Raw genomic sequence first — 10,376 nt, forward strand, 5'->3', positions numbered from 1 at the left:
CGACAGCATGGCGACTCTGCTGGGGATATTTTAGGCTCTTACCATAACGAACTTATTTTTATGAATTAGTCCAAGCATGCTCTATCCCACGTACCCTTTTCCCTTATTTGAATTTAACTGTTTATTTTTAAGCATTTATGATTTCTTATTTTTCTGAAACTGACTTGTCTCTTTGTTTTCTTCTTCTGTAACTGTCTTTTAATTATTTAAATACTGCATCTATTATTTTCTTACGTGCAAATACTTGACAACATGCTATTATTGTTGCATATACTCCACATCATATTCCACTCGTGCGTATCAAAATCCTATAGCAACGCTTGATGAGTGGTTGCGCTCTTCCAATTTATTACCCTTAAATTCGGAAAGGCTTATTTGCGGTAAAACTAGTCGATCAGCGGTGCAGTCGACAGTTCCGTGCCTTTCCCCNNNACCATAATCCGTTAGGTGGCAACTCTTCAAAAACCCAAATTCCCAAAAGGAAACGAGTTATTCCCCCATGAATGTCGAAACCCGGACTTCTCCCCGCGAGGAGGGAAAAAAGGGGGCGCGACAGCATGGCGACTCTGCTGGGGATATTTTAGAATCTTACCATAACGAACTTATCTTTGCGAATTTGTCCAAGCATGCTTTATCCCGTACCCTTTCGCTTTATTTGAATCTAACTGTCTATTTTAAAAGCATTTATGATTCTTTTATTCCTGAAACTGACTTGTCTCTTTGTTTTCTTTTTGTAACTGTCTTTCAATTATTTAAATCCTGCATTTATTATTTTCACGTGCAAATACTTGAAAACATGCTATTTATTGTTGTATATACTCCACATCATATTCCACTCGTGCGTATCAAATCCTATAGCAATGCTTGATGAGTGGTTGCGCTCTTCCTATTTATTACCCTTAAATTCGGAAAGGCTTATTTGCGGTAAAACTAGTCGATCAGCGGTGCAGTCGACAGTTCCGTGCCTTTCCCCCTCAAGTTGTCCGCTTGAGGGTACCAGTCTAGACCCCCATAGTAACCTTACTCTGGTCGAAATTGTGCATGCATCATGATCAAACCTAGTCGGAGTAATATGTTGTCTGCATAATAATCCTTTAAGACGAGCCTTATCCAAAAGTCCATCGGGGTTTCCATAATCCCAACGGACACAACCACGTTCTGTGCATTAATTTGGAGAACTAAATGCCAATATGCTAATGATGAATGTATAAATAGTCGAGTCTGGTGGGGGATAAGGGACAAACCCTTTTGTTTTGTAGAAAATGAGGCACGAGGTCCCCAGATTCGGTATGGTTAGCAACATCCCACCATTGCTACTAGATTGGTGGGAGGACCTTTCCTCAAGTGACAAGAAACACGTAAGAAAGTACTTGGGCAATCTACCTTCTCTGCTAGACATTGAGCCAAACAAGAGGTTAATCGAGGCTGCCACTTTATTTTGGGATAATGAAAGGGTTGTGTTTCATTTTCGCGACATAGAAATGACACCACTTCTAGAGGAAATTGGAGGGCTTGCGGGATTAACTTGGGATAGCCCTGGGTTATTGGTGCCGGAGAACCGTACTGGTAAAGGGTTCTTAAATATGATGGGGTTGAAGAAAAATGTTGACTTGAGATGCCTGAGGAATCTTACATACCCTTCGAGTATCTGTATGAGAGGTACGGCCATAGAAAGTCCTTCCGTACTTACCATGACGAGATCACTCTCACTTCTCTGGGCCATATCCACCGCAGAGTGTTCGTGTTCATTGTATGCTTCCTGGGCCTGATAGTGTTCCCAATGAAAAAGGAAAGAATCCACACTAGGTTGGCCATGGTTGCCAAGGCTTTGATGGAGGGGATCAATGGATAGACATACACCATAGTCCCCATGATCATAGCCGGCATCTACAGGGCTCTGGAGCGCTGTCAAAGAGGGGTCCAGCATTTCGAGGGATGTAACCTGTTGCTATAGTTATGGTTACTAGAACATCTTTAAAAAGGCCAGTATCGCCAAGTATTCCCGCGAAGGGCTTGGAATGATCATATTGCGTTCCATTACCCTAAGCGGATGACCTACATTCCGGATAGGTTTGCTCAGCCGGAGAGTGCCAAAGAGTGGGTGGAATTCTTCGACAATCTGACCGAGGGGCAAGTGCAATGGATGTTTGAATGGTTCCCGACAGACGAATTCATCATCAGGTCCAGAGACGCTCCTCACTTGGTGCTGATTGGGTTGAGAGGGATATACCCCTATGTCCCTATCCGAGTCATGAGGCAAGCGGGCAGGAGACATGTTGTACCAAGGGTTTCCAAGATGAGTCATTTCAGAGCAGACTTTCAAGACGATGACGTTCCTTACAAGTGCCAAGCCCAACATATGTGGCACTGCAAAATCATTGTGGAAAAGAACACCATTGAGCCCAACAGGTATCATGCAGGGTGCGAACCTCTCTACCCAGCCCGGTTAGAAGACAATCTAAAAGGAATGGTGATGCCAGGAGCCGGGCGAGGGAACAGGATCATAGACAAAGAAGCTGAAGCTCAAGTCAAGTACAACAGGCTGCGCAAGAGGGTCCACGACTCTGAGAATGAGCACCAGGAAATACATGAGAGGAATGTGAGATTGATTGAGGAATGGAAAGAAATGGTGATCACCTCCAACAGGAAGTTGGAATATCTGGAGCGAGGAATAGTGGAGCTGGAGGGGAAGGTCATAAAGAGGATTGAGGATTGCCAGAACGCTGAAGGAGCTAAAGGAGGACATTTGGCTAGGGCCTACCTGCTGCTGGGATTGCGCGAGCTGGGGAACCTGTACGATGGAGTCAGGAAGATTGAATCTGGGGAAGGTCCTTCTGGGACCAAATAGGCTAGGTTTACTTGCTTTCCTAAAATGTAATAAGGCCAAGTGCCAGCAGTGACTTATCTTTTTCTATCATCTTAAGTGTCGTTTTGGGATTCGTCTATTTTTATATTATGAAATGAGGCATTTGTTGGAATCTAAAGTTCTCCAAATCTATTTGTCGCTAGGCCTACCTCGGGCACAACGAGGCTCCCAAATTAGGACGCGAATTTACATTCCTGCAATATGTGTTTAAATACTGCAACACTTCAAAATCCTTACTAACTTGTTACCTTTTTGCTTTTCCTTATTTTTGATTATTCCCATTCCCTTAGGTTGGTTCACTCATACTGGCATCGTCAGCGTATCATACTAGATCTAGAGGCCTTCCACCTCCTCCTCCTCCTCCAAGTAATACAAAAGGCAAAGGAAAAACAAAAATGGATGACTTAAGTTGTATTCGAAAGGAGAATGTTGAGAACGCAGAAACTTCAGACGGTCGGAATACGCCGCCACCAAATGATCTAGTTCTGAGATTGGAACAGAAGATACTAGAGCTACAAGGAGAGCAAGAGCAGGTTCGCAACTTGGTGAAATTATTACTCACCCTGAATGTCCCCGACATCAATCAGCAAAACACAAAGAACCCGATACCTCTCCAAAACACACCAATCCAACATCCGCAAAATCCTCCTGCACCACAGCAATACACAACCCCACCTCAAAATCTCAATCCTTTACCAATACCAACCCCACCACAACACCACCACTAATCAATCCAATACCCACCAACCGCCACTTACCACATTACCAAAACACACCACAACCCATCCCGGACCCTCAAAACTCAACCAACGACCATCACTACACCCAAGTCCCTGGAACTCATCAGAACAACCCATATATGTGGAGACCATACCTCACTCTACTTAACCCACTTCCTATCCACCAGAATCCTCAGATAAAAACCAACTCATTAAAAACATGGCTGAAGAACTCAAAAAATTGACAAGCCGGGTTCTGGGTGTCGAAGGCGGCAAAGGAATAGAAGGGTTGAACTATGAAGACTTATGCATACAGCCAGATGTGGAACTACCGGAGGGGTACAAACCTCCCAAATTCAAGATGTTTGACGGCACAGGCGATCCTAAAGTCCATCTAAGGACCTATCGCGACAAGCTTGCCGGAGTCGGAAAGGACGAGAAGATCCAGATGACACTCTTCATGAGGAGTCTTACTGGTGATGCTTTGTCCTGGTACATTAGCCAGGATCCCAAGAAATGGATCAATTGGGTAGGTATGGCATCAGATTTCATGGACCGATTCAGGTTCAACACAGAAAATGTACCCGATGTCTTCTACATCCAAAATCTCAAGAAGAAACCCACTGAGAATTTCTGCGAGTATGCTACCCGCTGGAGGTCGGAAGCAACCAAAGTTAGGCCATCTTTGGCCGAAGAACAGATGAAAAAGTTCTTCGTCAGGGCACAGGACCCGCAATATTACGAAAGGTTGATGATTATTGAAAACCATAAATTCTCCGATATCATTAAACATGGGGAAAGAATTGAGGAAGGCATGAAAAACGGGATGGTAACGAATTTTGAGGCTTTACAGGCCATAAATAAGGCATTGCAATCAGGCGGCACAAAGAAGAAAGATGTTGGGGCAGTAATGGTGGCTCAGGGCCCGAAATCTCCACTTACCTATCAAACCCCTCCACCTACATATCAAACACCTCCATCCACATACCAAGCACCACCACCCACATATCAACCACCATCTCCCAGTTATTCCCAACCAGCTACTATTTATCATACCTATAACTCCCAACCATCCCATTTCCAGTCACCTCCAACCCGCCAGAATTATCCAATACCAAGACCCAATTTTGACCGCAAGCTACCCAAACAGTACACCGCCATTGCTGAGCCTATCGGCCAGTTGTATGAGAGGTTGAAAGCCGCAGGTTATTTCACTCCTATTCCCACTGTGGCATTACAGAATCCATCCCAGTGGTCAATCCTAACAAAACTTGTGCATACCATTCCGGTATAAAGGGGCATACCACCGACGAATGTCGAGCATTGAAAGACAAGATCCAGACAGTGATTGACAACAAAGTTATACAGGCAAAGGAGACCGCACCCAATGTGCAAAGGAGTATTCCGTCATTGATCATTTGAACAAAACCCCAGCTCAGATATCCATCTTGTCACTGTTGCAAAATCCAGAGGCGCACAAAAATGCTTTGATGAAAGTGCTGAGCGAAGCCTATGTGCCCAATAAAATCACCAGCGGAGAGATGTCTAATATGGTAGGACAGGTGTTAGAAAGCCACAGGATTGCTTTCCATGAAAATGAGTTGCCACCTGAGGGTCTGAATCACAACAAGGCACTGCACATTACAGTGCAATGTGAAGACTACTTCATCGCTAGGGTTTTGGTTGACGGAGGTTCGAGCCTCAATATTTGCCCGCTGGACACTTTGAAAAGATTGGACAAAGGATTTCATGAAATACGGACAGGAAGCATGAATGTGAAAGCTTTCGATGGGTCTCAAAGGACCACAATCGGGGAAATCAACCTTTGCTTGCAGATGGGGCCAACTTGGTTCGACGTCGAGTTTCAGGTGCTCGACATACCGACCTCATATAATCTTCTATTGGGCCGACCATGGATCCATGCTGCTGAAGCCGTGCCTTCCACACTACATCAAGCCGTAAAGTTAGAATGGAATCGTCAGGAGGTGATCATTCACGGAGATGGGAGTAACCCCATTTACACTAGTCAGACCCTCCCAGTTATTGGAAATAGGAGAAGGCTAGGAGGGGAAACCTATCATCACATTGAACGCGTCAATGCCGTCGAGAAGGACAAATGGTGGAGCAGTAAGATAGAAAGCATACTAGCATGGTCTGTGTATGAACCCGGCAAGGGACTTGGGAAGAATCTCCAAGGCATCACTAAGCCGATACAGTTGAAGGGTCATGGTACTACCTTTGGGCTCGGATATCAATACACGTGGAAAGAGTACAAGGATTGGTCGCCGCCATGACGTGGACCTTATTACCCTCTTGAGCAGCCAGTGCCACGTTTGGAACAAGCTTTTCACCATCTGATACTATATGGGGGACTGCAGGAGAGGAAGCACTAGCGGGGTTGAAGAATTTATTCTTGGAGGATGAAGACATGGACTGCAGTGTGATAATTGAGGAGGAGGAGTGATGTTTTATACTTCAATACCACACAAGATGGGGGTGATTTGTGTGGTGTCCAATTTTTTGCTTAAACTGATTATGGAAGGACCTGGTTCTTCTATGTGTTCCTTCTGCTACTGTTGCGGAATAATAAATGTAGAAAGTAAAGAACGCAAGTATTTTTACGTGGGAAACACCCGGCTCAAAAGGCTAAAAAACCACGACCTACTACTCAGTAGGATTTTCCCCAACACTTCACTAAATCACTGAGCCGAAATAGCATTTACAAAACTCTTTGTAAACCTAAGGATTACCTCTAATCCCGTTGTAGCAACCAGCCTCTAACTGCTGCGACAACTTCAAGTTAACTCTAACTTGAATACTCAAAGTACCTATTACAATTGCTTCTAGATAAAGCTGAAAGGTACAATATGAAAATACCTGCTACAACTGAACTAGAAATAAAGAAAGACACATAAAACTCTTTATGGAGCTGGTTCTTCAATCTGGTTCACGTAGCTTCAGGTTTGCACACTTGAATCACACACGAACTGCTTGCAAAAAGCCTTGCTATTTTGCTCTCAATCCACGTTTAACTTTTGCATTTTTGTGCAACACCTGTAATGTGAGAACATCCTGCAATTTATAGAGTTAGTAGATGATGAAATAACTAGAGTTCTGATGCAACTCTTCCTTGGTAGAAGAGTTCTAGTTGATCTCAACTTCTAACTCCTTCCCTATCTTGGATAATGTTATATTTGAGTAAGGAGTCCTTCTCCTTATCAATTATGCAACCTTTTCGATCAGGAGATATTAAATACACCAAGTTAAGCTTATCTTCTTCACGTGCATCCCACATGCTCGATCTGCCCGTTTTTGTGCACCTGAGGGATGGATCTGTTTCTTTCATGAGTTCCTTTGTCAGTCTTCAAAACTAACATTTACTTGGGCCAACAAGGAGGAAGAAGGCCTCACTATTCAGACTGTGGAAAAGGGAGCTGTTCTCAGGAACTAGACCACCACACCATCCCGGGCCCGCCGAGTCCCTGGGTAGCTTGGCAGATTATATTTCTATAGCCATTTTAGTCATTTAAATTATTAGTAACTTTGTTTTTAAAGACTTGTTTTGTTTCAAAATAAATGCTCAATTCATCGAGCCGTATTAGCCTGGATGTTGTTTAGTTTTAATCAAAAGCGTTTGCTCTTTATTATTCATTATTATTTTCTGCACTTTTCTTTCTACAACGTTATTATTACTTTTCCTGATGAACCGGTGACTGTGACATATAATGAGGCAACGCAACATGAGGATAGTGATTCGGATGAAGAAGACGAGATACCTGAGGAAGTTGTCAGAGAGGTGAAAAACTTTGAGAATAAGCCTAAGTCCAACCTGGACGAAACCGAAGCAGTAAACCTGGGGGATGCCGAGACCATCAAGGAGACTCGCATCAGCATTCACTTATCACCAACAGAGAAGGAAGAGTACATCCATTTCCTAAAAGAATATGACGAAATTTTCGCATGGTCATACGATGACATGACAGGTTTGAGCACGTCCATAGTGTCTCACAAGTTACCTACCGATCCAATGTGCCCGCCGGTGAAGGAGAAACTCAGAAAGTTCAAACCAAACATGAACCTAAAAATCAAGGAGGAAGTTACCAAGTAGATCAAAGCCAAAGTTCTCAAGGTGGTTGAGTAACCAACCTGGTTAACCAACATTGTGCCAGTTCCGAAGAAAGATGGGAAAGTCAGAGTATGTGTTGACTATCGGGATTTAAACAAAGCAAGTCCCAGAGATGACTTTCCACTACCAAACATACACATCCTGATCGATAATTGCGCCAAGCATGAACTCCAATATTTTGTAGATAGCTTTGCGGGTTATCACCAGATTTGGATGGACGAAGAGGACGCGGAGAAAACAACATTTATTGCACCATAGGGGGTGTACTATTACAAGATGATGCCATTTGGTCTAAAGAATGCTGGGGCTACCTACATGAGAGCGATGACTACCATCTTCCATGATATGATACACAAGGAGATAGAGGTATACGTGGACGACGTCATCATCAAATCCAAGAGGGCCGCAGACCACATAGCAGACTTGAGAAAGTTCTTCAACAGACTAAGGAGGTACAACTTGAAACTGAACCCCGCCAAATGTGCATTCGGGGATCCCGCAAGAAAGTTATTGGGGTTCATTGTCAGCCGTTGAGGGATCGAACTAGATCCATCAAAATTCAAGGCTATTCAGGAGTTACCGCCGCCTAGGAGCAAAAAGGACGTGATGAGCTTCCTAGGGCGTCTCAATTATATCAGTCGCTTCATAGCACAGTCCACAGTCATATGTGAACCCATCTTCAAGATGCCGAGGAAAGATGCTGAGACAAGCTGGACCAAAGATTGTCAGAAAGCTTTTGACAAAATCAAGGAGTACCTGTCCGCACCACCGGTCCTGGTCCTGCCAGAGCCAGGACGACCTTTGCTGCTCTATCTATCTGTATTGGATGGAGCCTTCGGGAGTGTTCTGGGACAACATGACGAGACAGGGAGGAAGGAGCAGGCCATATACTACCTGAGTAAGAAGTTCACACCTTACGAAGCACGGTACTCTTTGCTGGAACGTACTTGCTGTGCTTTGACCTGGACGGCCCAGAAGTTGAGGCATTACTTCTGTGCCTACACCACATACCTCATATCCAGGATGGACCCTTTGAAGTATATATTTCAGAAACCCACGCCGACCGGGAAATTGGCCAAATGGCAGATACTGTTGAGTGAGTTCGATATCGTCTACGTAACTCAAAAGGCAGTCAAAGGACAAGCATTGGCGGATCATCTTGCTGAGAATCCGGTGGGAGGAGAATACGAACCCTTGAAAACGTATTTTCCTGATGAAGAGGTGTCATTCGTAGGAGAAGACATTACTAAAGCATATGATGGTTGGAGGATGTTTTTTGACGGAGCCACAAATTTCAAAGGAGTGGGCATTGGGGCAGTTTTGGTATCAGAAACAGGTCAACATTATTCGGTATCTTCTAAACTCAGATTTCCCTGCACTAACAACATGGCAGAGTATGAAGCCTGCATATTAGGACTCAACATGGCAATCGACATGAACATTCAGGAGCTGCTAGTGATCGGTGATTCAGATTTGCTTGTGCACCAGGTACAAGGAGAGTGGGCCACCAAATATTCCAAGATATTATCATATCTGCACCATGTGCAGAAATTGAGAAAGAGGTTCACCAAGATAGAGTTTCGGCATGTATCCAGAATTCATAATGAGTTCGTCGATGCATTGGCCACCTTGTCATCTATGATACAACATCCAGACAAGAATTATATTGATCCCATTCCTTTAGGAATCCATAATCAACCGGCATATTGTGCTCATGTTGAAGAAGAAACAGATGGAAAGCCTTGGTTCCATGACATCAAGGAGTATTTGTCAAAGGGAGAATATCCAGAGCATGCAAATCACACTCAGAAGCGCACACTTCGAATATTGTCCAATCACTTCTTCCACAGCGGAGGAAATTTGTATAGGAGAACTCCTGATTTAGGATTGCTAAGATATGTCGACGCAAAAGAAGCTTCTAAGCTACTCGAGGAGGTACATGCTGGGACCTATGGCCCGCACATGAATGGTTTCGTCTTGGCTAAGAAGATACTCAGGGCCAGTTACTTTTGGATGACCATGGAGATCGATTATGTCCAGTATGTCCGCAAATGCTACCAATGTCAAGTTCACGCCGATATGATAAAAGTACCGCCAAATGAGCTCAATGCAACAAGCTCACCCTGGCCGTTCGCCGCCTGGGGAATGGATGTCATTGGTCCGATTGAGCCCACTGTTTCTGACGGACACAAGTTTATTATGGTAGCCATTGATTACTTCACAAAATAGGTAAAGGCTGTGTCTTACAAAGCTTTAACCAAGAAAGTCATCGCAGACTTTGTCTAAGACCGTATTGTTTGCCGATTCGGAGTTCCTGAGTCTATTGTTACTGATAATGCCGCCAACCTCAACAGTGATCTGATGAAAGCTATGTGTGAAACTTTCAAAATCAAGCACAAGAATTCCACAGCCTATAGACCTCAGATGAATGGAGCCGTAGAAGCCGCCAACAAAAATATCAAGAAGATACTAAGGAAGATGGTAGGAAACCACAAACAATGGTACGAGAAGCTACCTTTCGCTTTATTGGGATACCACACTATAGTTTGCACATCAACCGGGGCAACTCCCTACATGCTGGTTTATGGTACCGAGGCCGTCATCCCAGTCGAGGTAGAGATCCCTTCTCTAAGAGTCATACAGGAAGCTGAACTCAGCGATGCAG

The sequence above is a fragment of the Nicotiana attenuata genome, unplaced genomic scaffold, assembly GCF_001879085.1.
Source record: "Nicotiana attenuata strain UT unplaced genomic scaffold, NIATTr2, whole genome shotgun sequence".
Lineage (NCBI taxonomy): Eukaryota > Viridiplantae > Streptophyta > Magnoliopsida > Solanales > Solanaceae > Nicotiana > Nicotiana attenuata.